This window comes from Harpia harpyja, chromosome Z (genome assembly GCF_026419915.1).
Source record: "Harpia harpyja isolate bHarHar1 chromosome Z, bHarHar1 primary haplotype, whole genome shotgun sequence".
Classification (NCBI taxonomy): Eukaryota; Metazoa; Chordata; class Aves; order Accipitriformes; family Accipitridae; genus Harpia; species Harpia harpyja.
Window position 1 is genome coordinate 86,823,687 of NC_068969.1, and position 13,326 is coordinate 86,837,012.

At 40.0% G+C, this 13,326-nt stretch overlaps 1 long non-coding RNA gene across 1 annotated transcript in view; it reads left to right on the plus strand.

The window, feature by feature from the left end:
• The window catches only part of LOC128137176 (uncharacterized), a 43,010-nt gene that overhangs the window by 18,995 nt on the left and 10,689 nt on the right, over nucleotides 1-13,326 (plus strand). The window contains exon 3 of the long non-coding RNA XR_008233587.1: nucleotides 3,078-3,289. This is a non-coding gene — a long non-coding RNA (uncharacterized LOC128137176). The remainder of the gene's footprint in view (nucleotides 1-3,077; nucleotides 3,290-13,326) is intronic.

The window sequence follows — 13,326 nt, forward strand, 5'->3', positions numbered from 1 at the left end:
CAGCATAGTAAAAGTGGCAAAAGATGTGTTTAAGTCCTGTCAAATTACGTTTACAGCTTTTGCATTATCAAGGTCTTTTATGTTGCCAGTGCAGTGTAGAAGCACCACAGAGAGACAGAGGACTCATGCCTACACCTGCATCAGTGGAGGAGAAACAGGATTAGCAGCTGAGCATGGTAACTAAGATATTGAATAAAAGAAAAACCAGATGTTAGGCTGACACACATCAAATCTAGGCAACATCTACCTGACAGTGAGCCAGGCTTCCAGCATTTTCTATGTGCTATACTCTGGCAGAGGCATCTTTTATAAAGCAAAACTCAATGCCCAGTTCTGCACAGAGTCCAGTTTTGCTGCTCACTTAGGTGACTTTTTATCATAACATCTGGATCAATAAATCATCAATAAATATTTTGTGTTGCTACCAGAAGCACAGGTTGTTTCTTGTGCATACAGCCTACAAACAGAATAAAATGGATTAAAGGCTGAAACAATGACATATTCTCCACTAACTAAGAATGTTCAATTTTGGTTAAGACTATTGGAAGTCATGAAAACCTATTATGAAATCTGAAAATATTCTAGTTTCTATAGATTTTTTTAAATTTACACAGTTCTGGTGACCACATACAGGTGTGACTGCTGTGGTAGCTTGGTAGAAAAGGGCTATTTATAATTAAAGTAATATATGCCTAATATTTTAGATTACCAAAAGGCCTCACAGAAAATCATTATTTCTGAATTAGTACCTAGGATATGATATTGTAAACATAAAGATATGAGCAGCATTAAAAGGTAGCATAGCCTTGGAAATATAACACCATATGGCTTGGCATTCCAGATCAGATTATTGATTCCAGTCACCATTAGCAGTTACAATAAATATTTCAGTTTTAAAAGACAGCTGCTGTTGTCTGCATGTAACCAATTGTGCAACAGGGGTACCTAACAGAACAAATTTCTTCCATGAGTGATTGATCCATTTATGCCATTAAGTGAGATTTTATTATCCTTATCTTGCTGCTTGCATGAACAATTTGAAGTTTTCAGTTTTCTTTTATCTCTTCTGAATAGCAGAGACATGCTGACTGAAACACATTGGTAGGAGAAAAATAAGTTAAATGTAGACTAACCTGTCTTGAGTGCTGTTGTTTAACATCTAGATATGAACAGAAACACCTCCTGACAAATGTGTGAGGCCTGTTTCAGTTGTATCTAATGCCACTGGAATACTTTTCATCAACATGTGAAATCTCTCACCCAGCTCCTGAGCATTAGGCTGTATTGAACTGAGGACCCAAGAGGTTAACAGAACATTGACTCTCTCCTCAACCCTTGTAAGCACTCATGAACATAAGAATATAAAATATTTTCTCATTTAGATTTTTAACTTTAAAATTCTCTTGTGTTTCCTTTGCTGCAGTCAATTTCCTAGTGATTTTTAACGGCTCAGAAGCTGTGTGTATTTTAGCAAAGGTCACCTATAGGCCAGCGGTACTGGACATTCCATTTGGTTTCTCTAACCACAGAAATGTAGTAGACTAGGAAAAAAATGTGGAAAAGTAATGATGGAAAAAAGAGAATGGAAAATCTCTTGTGTTTGAAGAAGCAATGTGCTACCTCTTGGTAGCATGTAGCCTTTTATTTGATGGCTTAGCTTAATAAAACTCTGAAATGCTTTGGCTTAATTAAACTCTGAAATGCTTCCATCTCCTGTATCCCGTATTTCAATTCTCTGTGATTTCTAATTTTGCTAAGTTCTGACAGGTGGAATTTTGCAGAGTTCACTGCAATGTAGGTTGTCCCTTTGCCCATGGGTTTTGTTGTTGTCTTGCTGTGCACTGTGTCAGTGAAGAACCTTCTGCCTGCTCTCGCAGAGTCCAGGGCTGTCATGACTCCTCTGCTAGACGCAAAGTGATGACAATCTCCAAAAAATCCCATGTGTTTAAGAGGAGGGAAAAATATTTACCCTCCTCGTTCAGGTTCCCATTAAAAGCTACAAAGAAGCTTCCCAGAATCCCATTTGTTATCAAGTGAGGGACTTCTCTGTTGTACTGTAGGATCTAGGATATGTTCTCATGGTGGTCATACAATTTCTGTTGATCTAGCAGCATTATCCACGTGTATTGTCACTTCAGTAGCAGATAACTTGGTGTACTGTTGTACTGGGTCTGGCCAGGATGGAGCTCCTGGCAGCCCATATAATGCTGTGCTTCGCATTTGGGGCTGGGCAGGGTTGGTAACACACCAGTGATAACACTCCAGTGTTTTGGCTGTTGCAGAGCAGTGCTTGCACAGTGTCAAGGCTTGCTCTCCAAATCACTCTTCCACTCCCAAGGGCAGTAGGCTGAGGGTGAGCAAGAGGTTGGGAGGGGACCCAGCCGGGACAGCTGACCCAAAATTACCAAAGTGACATTCCATACCATATGATGTCATGCTTAGCAATAAAAGCTGAGGGAAAAGAGAAGGATGCAGGGACATTCCTTATTAAGGCATTTGTCTTCCCAAGAAACCATTACAGGTGCTGAGGCCCTGCTTTCCAGGAAGTGGCTGGACATCTGCCTGCTGATGGGAAGTAGTGAGTAAATTCCTCTTCTTGCTTTGCTTGCATGAGCAGCTTTTGCTTTTCTTATTAAACTGCCTTTATCTCAGTCCAGGAGCTTTTCCATCTTACTTTTGTCCTCTCTCCTGCTGAGGAGGGGGAGTGAGAGAGCAACTGGGTGGGTGTCTGGCAGCCAGCTAAAGTCAACCCAGCACAATTGTCTTACGTAAGACTGTATTTTAAGATGGGACCAACCTGACCAATCTCAATGAGTATATTTGGCATACTTAGTTGGGAAGAGTTCAGATCATCCTCCTGATGTAGGTACTTGGGCATTAGGGTCACTTTTGTTCACTCAGATAATCAGTACAGGACTAGGGTTATCTCAATGTGAAGCCCATCTGCATAGAATGCATTTACAAAGATGCTACTTTTTCAATAGATGGTGATCTACGGTTTGCAAAATAAGATTAAGGATTTGACATATGTTTAAGACAGTATCATTATTCAGGGTTTCCATTTTTCTCCTCCACAGATCATGTCTTCGCAGTGACTCAAAGGCCCAGGAGCTGTTAACACAGTTGATAGTCAGGAGGGTTGCTCATTCTGCTACCAGCCGATGAGATTACGTCAATATGAAACTCGGGCTTCAGATTGTATTTCCTGCAAAGGATAAGAAGTAGGGAACCATGAAAGTCCACATGAGAAGGGTATGGGGAACTATACCCTTGGAAAAATTAATTTGAGGTGAGTAAGAACAGTTTCTCCCGTTTGTTGCAGGGAACACAATGTGTGAGAAAGCAAGGTAAAATATTGGTGGATGTTATAAATAAATGCAACTCTCCAGACAGCCCTTTCTTGAACAGTACAGTCCTGATTCACTCAACCATATAAAATTATAATTAGTCATGACCCAAACTCAGCACAGACTTGCTGAATAGGCTGTTTATGTAGGATCCCTGTAGCAAACTTAGGAGTCATGGCATAGGAAATGAATGCTAGTATAAAAAATCAGTTTCCCCCATAAGAAGCTGTAGCATGGCTGAAGTCTCGAGGCCAAAACCAGCTGTATGTAGATGCAAGAGTCATATATTATTTCAAGCTAAAACTCAGATAATTTCTGCAGGTGAATGTGGCATCAGTGCACCCTGTACAAAAGCTACTGCACTGACCAAAAGATGCAGCATGAAATCATAACCTCACAAAAATGAGTGGAAACTTTGCCATGCATTTGACAGGACCATAACTTTATTAATCGCTATGGCTAGCAGAAACTGGTGGAGCAAGGGAGTGTGATCACTTTGAGATCAGCCTACAGGGTGTGAGTAAACACCCAACCAACTTTTGCAAGGTGCCACAAACAGTGATGTGCAGTTGCTTCTTGTAAAAATGACAGCAAGCAACCTCCTGCTTTGCGATGAAGAGGTGGTAAGATTTTGTAGCTCGACGTTTGTGAGTCTCCAAATTGGAGCATGAAAACTTTGCCTGTAAAAAGCACATTTTAGAGCTTTTTCCCACAGTCTGATAAGTTATCAAAGCTAGATGCTTAGCTGGAAACAGACTTCTTGCTTAGAAGCGTTCTTTGACATTTCTTGAGGAAGTTTGCATTAGGGACATTTAAAAACCAAAGCATTCAAGCGAGTGGCTTAGCTTTTTTCCTGCCTGCCTGAGTAATTCAAGCATGCAAAGCCATGCTTATGTCTACAGTCACGAATCCTCCTGTTCTGCTTTTATAGAGCACCTTACACTGGGAATCATGTGCAGGAGTATAGCTGATGTGTGTTATGATAATACAAATAGTAAATACAGGAATAATCAGCAGCTGATGGGATCCTCATGCAGCTTTTGCTGAGGAGTCTGCGGAACATCACCCCAGTGCAGCAGGCCACACAAAAAGGGACGAAGGAGCAGTCAGGATTCTTATAATTGAAATTAACTGTATGTTGTTTCAATTAATTGTTCCAATTAGTCTCTCTTTCTTTTCGGTTATGCCTTTCTGTAACAGTGTCATCTGGGATGCTGTGAGAAATTGAAAATGCCCTAATGGTCAGATGCTCATCAATTAAAGAACTTTCTAGTTCTAATTAGCTCCCTGAGAAGAATTCATTGTAAGAATGAAAAATTTTACAGGTGGAATGAATGAGGAGTTGTTTTTATTACAAGACTAATTTTCCTTTCAGCAATAGCATTATTTCTGTTGCCAAAAATAATTTTTAAAAAGCCTTAATAGGGAAGAAAAGAAGGAAACAGCTGGTTTGTTTCTATCTAGCAAGACTTTCTTGTTCTTATGAGCTACCTTTCACAATGATTTAGCTAGGGTGCAAGCAACAGAACAGCTTTAAATCACTTTTTTTTTTCAAAAATAAAAAAATTAACCCCAAAATAATAATCCAAATTAAAAGTACCAAAGCTACTTTTTATGAAGTCAGACCAAGAGGCACTGTTTCAGTTTTTTAGTCAATGAGACATTTCCTGACAAAGACTGAGAAAAAATAGTCACGTTCTAGAGCTGGCTAAAATATTTCTAAGTTTATATTGGGGTTTGGGTTTTTTTTTAAATGGAAAACTGAAGTCTAAGATGCAGTTTCAAACGTTTTCTTTTCTTTTTCCCCAATTTTTATTTGCACTGGAAGTTCACACAGTACTGAGAACAGTTGCTAGCAGTTGTTTCCCCTGAGGCTGTAAATGCAAAAGGACAGAAAGCTCTGCCTAAAAGCATGGCCTAACAGATGCTTTCTGCCACAGCCTGTAACCATCTCCAAATCCAGGTGTAAGTATCACACTGCCTTGATATGCTAAGAATTAAGGAGACTGTTTTTTCAGATTTTTAAGTGTGGCACACAGCCTGCACCTTCAGCCAGACCTCCACAATGTACACACTAAGCAAGGGCCTCCAATTTAAGAGCTTATCCACAAATGGAGCTATTCATGACTATGTCTAGGGTTAGGAAGTGTGTAAGTATAGCTTGTGAATGGATGCAGCTCCCTACGTGACTCTCAGAGAGCCAAGCTGCCCAAGAAACTGTGCTTTTTTCTGCTTATCTTCTGTTAGGAATGCTGAGACAGATCTCCAAAGTTATTTAGTTGTGTTGCTTCAGCTATTGTGATCCAAGGACATTCTGTCACATAGAGGTGACAAAACTTAGAGAAATGCACCATCTTATATATCGGCTATATTATATGGTACAAACAGATGGCACATGATGCCTTCAGCAGCCACTTTCATCTTCATCAAAGATATTTTAGCAACATGACCTAACTTAAATCCTTAGTCTTCCTGTCTCATTTCTGGTCTTTGCCTAAGAGAATAATAATTTACAGTAGTCACCACAGATTTGAGCCCTGGATGAATTTCTCTCTCTCTCTCTCTCTCTCTCTGCATATATGTGTGTGTATATGTGTATATGCACCTATACACATATATAAAAATATATATATATACACACATCTATGTATTTTAACTAAGTTATAAGACAGCTTCCATTGCAGCCTTTGCTTATGATTTCCACATAAAAAATCTGCAGTTAACCAAAATGCTGAATGAAGTGAGGCTCATGACTTCTCCATCCTAAATCTTGTTTGTCAGAGGTTTCTGATACTTTTGGAACCTCTTAGTAAAAACAGGTTAAACAGCACCTGAAATAGTCCATTTTTGCATCTAACCAAATTCGTCATCTTTGCCACAGCATTTAAACGGCCATAAACTTAGGTTTTTTCATGCCTCTGTACTGACAGTATGATCCATTTAATAACCTCTAACATTGACACAGCAGCATCAAAATCAGCTTTTTGGTAGATTATCCACTAAATAAAATATTTTTATAGGTAGCTTTTGTACTTCTGACATAAGTGTTGTTCAAATGCTTGCACCTTCTTACTCATTCAGGTGAAAACAACAGAGCAGAGCACCTTACTCGCAAAATGCTCAGAAGCTGTAATACGAATTTCTTCCAAGTCCTGTCCTACTGGTGAAGACATTTATGTAATCAATAATGATTTATAAAGAAATGAACCTTATCTCCTTTTCTTACGATTTACACCACTTTCCTGTGTTCTTGGGGAGCAAGGAGGAAGATTACGTCAGAACAAAGCAGCATTTGGCAAATGATAAATCATGGCTTCTCAAAAGCCAGTCATGCATTTCTCTGTTTACACAGTATTCCTGGAGTGACAGTACAATGGCCCTGTCCATAAGCAGTGTGCAAGTTCACAATAGTCTTAACTCCCAGACCATACATTCCTGCCACCTCTTTTGTGCTGGCATTAGCAGCTACGTGGCCGTATTGTGCAAATGAAGCTTTTCTTTTTTTGTGGGATAAATGTTCTGCAACATTAGTGAGCATTCCACATTACTTTGGCTTATACTGATTATGAAACCCACCATTAGTTGGGAGGGTAAGAAAAAGAAGTTTTTATCAGTACAGTAATCTCATATTTACAATGTCCTTCATCCTCTATTCTGCATGGGAAAAGAGGACCAGCCAAAAGTAAATCAGTCAGAAAGGTACATGATTTTCCCAGGTTATCAGGGTGTGTTACTGCTCTCTGCTCCTTCTCTGTTTCCAACACCTCCTCATTTGATTGAATCGCCAGTGATACGTATATTTCCTGTCAGCACTTCTCAAGTGTCCCTTCTTCTCCATGTTCATTCTCTGTTTAATGGCTATTTCTTCCTTCTTTTTCTTAATGTTGAGCTCCTTAAACTCCTACTGTCTGTATCTTCCATTTCTAACTGATTCTACTGCATAAAATAGGAGTGCACAGCAGCCCTTTCAGGGATGAAGGAACTCCACCATTTGCTTCTATCCATCAGCATGCCCTGGTAAAGAGTTTCTGATACCATGTGATACTGAACTTCAAAATCTGTTTGCAGATGGATGGCTAGCAGGGTAGTGTAGTCCCAAAATGGGGTTCTTCACCCGGTGTGTGAAGAGCTGATAACAGAGAGTCAAGATATTTGTTTATTTCATGTCTGCGCAGAGATGGGTGTTAGGTGGTAACTCCACAAAGCTGGCATACACTTGAAACACAAACAGGATCTTGTATACACATCAGGATCAAGGAAAAAGTGGTAACAAAATACATGATTTGTTACAAATGATTTATATAACAAAAGCATTTCTATGCATGTCTAAATAATTACCAACTCATTATATTAAGGTGGTCTTACATTTACATACTCATTATGCACAAGTAGGTGTCATTTGAAATATTAAAATCAAGCTAAGTTAGCTAAGGACACACTTTTTCCTTGACACTATTCCAGAACTGGGCACGTATGATATAAATCAGAAGTAAGGCAATAGCATTGACAGGACCTCATTGTTTCACCTCCTTGCTTCAATGGATTCAATGCAGGGACCTTCCATTCTTGTTCCTATAGTTTCAATAACAGATTGTCCTTCCAACATCAGTGCTAGTAAAAAGAAAGAAGAGAGGTTACATCCTTCACTGTAATTAATTGTGGCAATAAGCTTCTGGATATTGCTTCTAGGTACCTTGGTGTATTTATTTAATATCGGGGTCATTTTTACTTTTATTGTACTACTCCTTCTTATATAGAGAGGATTAAGAGCTGGAAAACATGATGTCTCTGCCTGTTTTTACATAAGCTCAGAGATGTGCCCACTGTCCTGTTTTGAATGAATTGTCAAGTGCCTGCAATAATTTTTTTTTACAGAAAGAAATGCCCAGGGCGTGCCAAGTAGAGTATCTTCTGGATCAAATATCCATGGACTGAGATATCAAAGACCCCTCCCACTGGTGCACAACAAGTGGTTCGCTACATGCAAAATGCTAATTTGTGTACACATGGCAGTTTCTTAAGCGTGCTGCTGCAGAGCTTTTCATCCCAGATGGTTAGTGATTTTGGTGCTCTTTGGCTCAAGCTACTGTTTCAAGATGATCTATTGCCCGTTTCTGCGAGGGTGCATTCCTATCCCCAAATGTCTCACAGTCAGAAGTACCCCTCTCCCCCGGCGCATCCAAACGCTGCGTTGGAGCCAGAATCTCAGGTCAGCAGGGAAGGCCGAAGCCAGCCCAGGAGCTAAGGAGCAGCTTCAGGGAACAACAGAACAGGAAAAGATGAGTCCTTAGGCACGAGGACTGAATCGAGTGATGTCACAAGGATCTTCCTTCTGGGGCAGAGCAAGCTGGAGGCAGGGATCCGGGGATGGACTTCTGACTGCTCTGCTGAGGAAAAGGCTGTGCTCCTTACCTGGAGAAGTCTTTTGCTGGCTGGGAACACACCTGGGTGAGGCAACCTTTCATGTGGATTCCTGATAAGACTGTACTCTGAGTGACTGCAGGATCTGAATCCCCTTCCCTGCAAGGTGTTTTGACAAACTTTACAACTACAGTCCCAATGTTTTGTGTGAGAACGTGCCTTAGATTATAAAGGTGACTTTTGGCTAAAATTACCAAATACAGTATTAGATGTTATAAAATTATTTTGTTTGCGGTGAAGCAGGCCAAATTACAGGTTGCCTCCGTTCTTCCTTTTTCTTAGGATCCTGGGCATCAAATTCTGATCTCAGGTAGTTCAAATCCTAGTTTCCCTTATAGACAACCCATAGAGAGCAGGACATCTTGGGACCACCAGGCTGGACTAATTAGCCAACTATATGCATACTTCTTGAAGGAGTTTTCTGCAGGTTTATGTGTAAGAGCTTTTGTCCAAAACAGAGGAAACCGGTGAGCATACTCTTCATCCATCCACTGCAGTCTCATGCAATTCCAGAAACCTGTTCATGACAGATTATAAAATTTGGCAAGTGATTGTAATGTACTTTAATAACGTCTAATATCTCAAAGAAAAGCAGAAGCCAAGATTTTAAAAATGTTATTTAACCCATAGTCTCAAGACATTCATCATTACAATAAGTGTCTAATACTGTATCTAATATTGCCAGTCCCAGCTAAAAAAAGAGTTGAGTTGCCTTTACAACCTTTCTTTCCAGGGCAGAACTTTCAGGAAGTGTCTTGCTCTTGGCTCAAACCTTGCCTATCTCATGGCAACCGTTGTTATTACTGACACCATCATCATTATCACTTGTAAACAAAACTCCATCATGTAGATGTGCTATTTATGGCTATTTTCTTGAGGATTTTGAGACAGATGTTATGTGCAGTGTGCTGCAGACTTCATTTATCTCAAATTGCTATGTGAAATGTTCTTTTTTTGAGGACCATGTATTAGGGATGCCAAGGGTAGAAGAACAAAAATCAAAGGCTACCTCTATGTTTTATAGGAGAGGTAGCTGGACTGGCACTGGAGACTTTCTGACAAGCAGTAGTCAAGTGTAAGCCTGTAAGGCACCTATGCTAATGGCATACATCACTTTTAGAACTGTAGGAAAATGTGACTTATGCATTAGGTGATATAAGATATAGCCTATGTGTTTCTGAGTGTGGTAAGCTATAAAATAGGTGTCATCATGCAACTCCAGACTGTTCAATCTTAGCTTCTCAGACCAGATGCTGGACTTCTTGACCTAAGGCAAGAGGAGACTCCCACAATCAGGAGAGCAGCCATTGCTTTTGCACTTAACAGCTGCTGATGAGCTGTGAAGACCCTCTATCCAAATAGACATCAAAGAACAGCAGAGGGCTAACAACAGTGTAAAACAAACAGCTTAGGTTTTATTACAATCTTCACCAAATTTTTGAAGTACAGATTACAGAATCCCTCTATTGCACTATATTAAATTAATTAAACCCAACACAGATTCCTCAGTTGTAGTGTTAGCCATGGTTGTAGGGAATTGACCAGGAACTGATTATGAAAATACCTTTATCCTCCTCATTTGACTGTAAAATTTTCATCTTCTCAGATGATGCACTGCAACCCTTCAGCATTAGGAGCTATAAAATATTAACTTCTGGAAAACTTATTTTAAATGTGTGGTGGAAAAGGACAATGCTGAGATAGACCTTAAAGAGGCCACTAGGCAGAGGTCATGAGACCTCTTTCTTAGGTGTCTTTAGCTTTGTTTCTTAGGTGTCTTTTATCCCACTGTTTATCAAACAAACCTTTTGGAGTAAATTTCTCAGACCTGGCTTCTTTTTGTGTGCTTTCTTTTGTGATACAGCTATTTAAAAAAAAAAATAGCATTATCGGGACAGGAGACCCTTGAACAAGAGTCTGCCTGGATGGTACAGAGCTGGCAGGTGATGTTACTGAAACTGAAAAAGCATTAGGGCTTCTCTTACCTTTGCAAGAGCTAAGGACAACTCCACCAGCAGTCTGGATGAGGAAGGGGTAAAACAGAGGAGGGAATTTATCCTGCTTCTCCTCTGTCCTCCTGGGTACGCCAAGGAAACCACAGCTGCATCTGGGGCTTTTCTGCTTAACAATACCAACAGCTGAGCTACAGAGCAACAGATTAGTGTACCTGAGAGGAGAATCAGACAGGAAATAAGTTTATTCAAATACTTTGAAAAGACACCCTCTATCTTCAAATCTTTATCTGGGACTTTTTTACTGTGATACATGATCTATTTTGTGATGGCCAGCCTGTTAAAGCAGCCACAGACAATGATTAGTGCTAACATGAGCCAAAATGTAGTTATTAAGTTTCCATTTTGTAAGGTTTACATTACATAGATAGCTTGTAATATAATTCTGATAGGAAAAATTAATTCAGTAATTAAGTATCTCTCCAGAACAAATGGACCTATGGGTATTCCCCCAAAATATATGGTTCAAATTAGTGCTGATCAAGTCATAGTGTCTGCATTTGCCTCATGTACTGGCACTTCTAATCAACTTGAGCATTGCTCAGTGCCTATGCTATACTTTCCTGCTAGGTACCTTCAATGGATACCCAAAAAGCAGCTGAGAATACTGTCGAGAACGATTGATGAACCTTACTGGCTCCTTGCATTTTTAGGGACTTTGTGTTCAATTCTCTAGCTACAGACCTCAGGGATCCAAGGAATTTTGGAGACAGCAGTTTTTCTGGATCTGAGTTAGACAGCTTCAAAGCCCATATTGATGGGAAATGCTACTCGGTGAGTACTTCATTCTTTAGATTTAATTTTTCTTCCTCTAGTGCTGCAAAAGGAAGTGGTGTTTCCAGCACTTTAAGCAGCCAGGATCCTCACCCCACTAGGTTATACCGCTGAGACCACCAGCCACTTGAGACCTCTTCAGACCAAGGATTTGAAGTGCAGCTGACTGGTGAGGTCTCTTTGCTTGACAACAGTAGCAACAACTACTTTGTTAAGAAAAATTGTAGCTGGTGTAGAAGGTTTTGATTCTCCACAGGAAAGATCCTTTCTGATTTCAGTAGCAGAAAGGAATATAGACAGTGTGTCAAAATAAGCAGAAATCTAGGAATGGCCTTCACTATTATTAAGCTTTTTACTTCCGGAAAGGAAGAGAGGTGGTGCTTACCACTTACTGAAGGGTGTCTCCCTGCAGCTGAATGAAGGTGCTGTTACAGTGTTGTGCTGGTTTATCTGTGATAGTTTAAGATAGCATAGATAAAAAGAGCAAGGTACACCCAGTGGCACCCACTGTCCTGTGTGCCAGCAACTTGAAGGTAAGCTGTTGAGGGAACTGGGCTGTTCATCCTTTTCAAGCTATAGCCCATTATGTTGCTTGCTAACTGCGTAAGTCATAGCACTGGTTAGCTGTAAATGTTCTTAATTTCCTTTAGGAATGGGATAACAACATATCTGAGGTTTGAATGTCCTTGTGGAGGAACTACAACTCAGTTATATCTAGCAAGATCTACTTGGCTTCTAGTTTAGCTATATTCATTTGTTAAGCAGACAATTTGTCAAAATTACCTATTGTTTGTCAGATATTTGTGATTGTACAGGAGGAGATGTACCTGAAAGTCCACTTCATCTTTAATTAAACTGAAGGATTAAAATTATTTATATTAATTGTTGATACTAAACACCAAAGCCTGTGGTGGAGGAAGTAGTATCTCCAGTGCGTTTCACAGTTGCTTTCTTGTTGCAGCACAGCAACACAATTACCTTCTTATAACGCCCTCTAATGACTTAAAACATCTCATAACCACAATCATCTCTGATCCCTCTCTTTCCCCAAAATCAGCACAACTCCAGTCCTCACAATCACAGGGCATTGTGCCCCTTAGTTCAAGCCTCTCCACTGAGGTCCCCCACATAGACTGAGTAAGAGCCTGGGTACAGGAAAAAGTTTTGCTGCTTGCTTGTGCCATATCATTATGGTGTGGAATAAGTATCTCCATTTAGTAGTATCTGCTCTTGACTTGCTGCAGGGTTTTTACCTTGCTTCTGAAATGTGCAAAGAACATTCACAGGACAGATGTCTAAAACAGTTGAAATGGGGAGAGAGAAAGAAATGGAAAACCTGAAAATGCCATAGGTTGCTTACATAAATGGGAGTTTTAAAGGCAACAGGAGAAAGTACTCAGGTAAATTTAAAAAAAGAAAAGAAATCATGGAAGGTAATATATGCAGGTGACAAGGACTGTATTGTTGGAAGTGCTACCCTAAGTCCTGGCTACATAAGTGATACCTTTTGCGAGAACAAGGGCTTGACACAGTAAGAGATGCTTTTGTAACTTCTTACTTTCATCTCAAGCGAAAGATGAGGTTTGAAACCAAATTGGTCTGCTACACTTGGAGAGAGATTGGTTATCTGCTTGGAAACCATCCACACAACCTTTAAAGATGATGTTCTCAGCTCATGTATTACTCTGCCTCATGCCCTTGTAATGCTGTGTTTGATACTTGCAAAGAAGATGTCCTCCAGGCACAGTAGCCAAGGGAGATGATTTTTATGG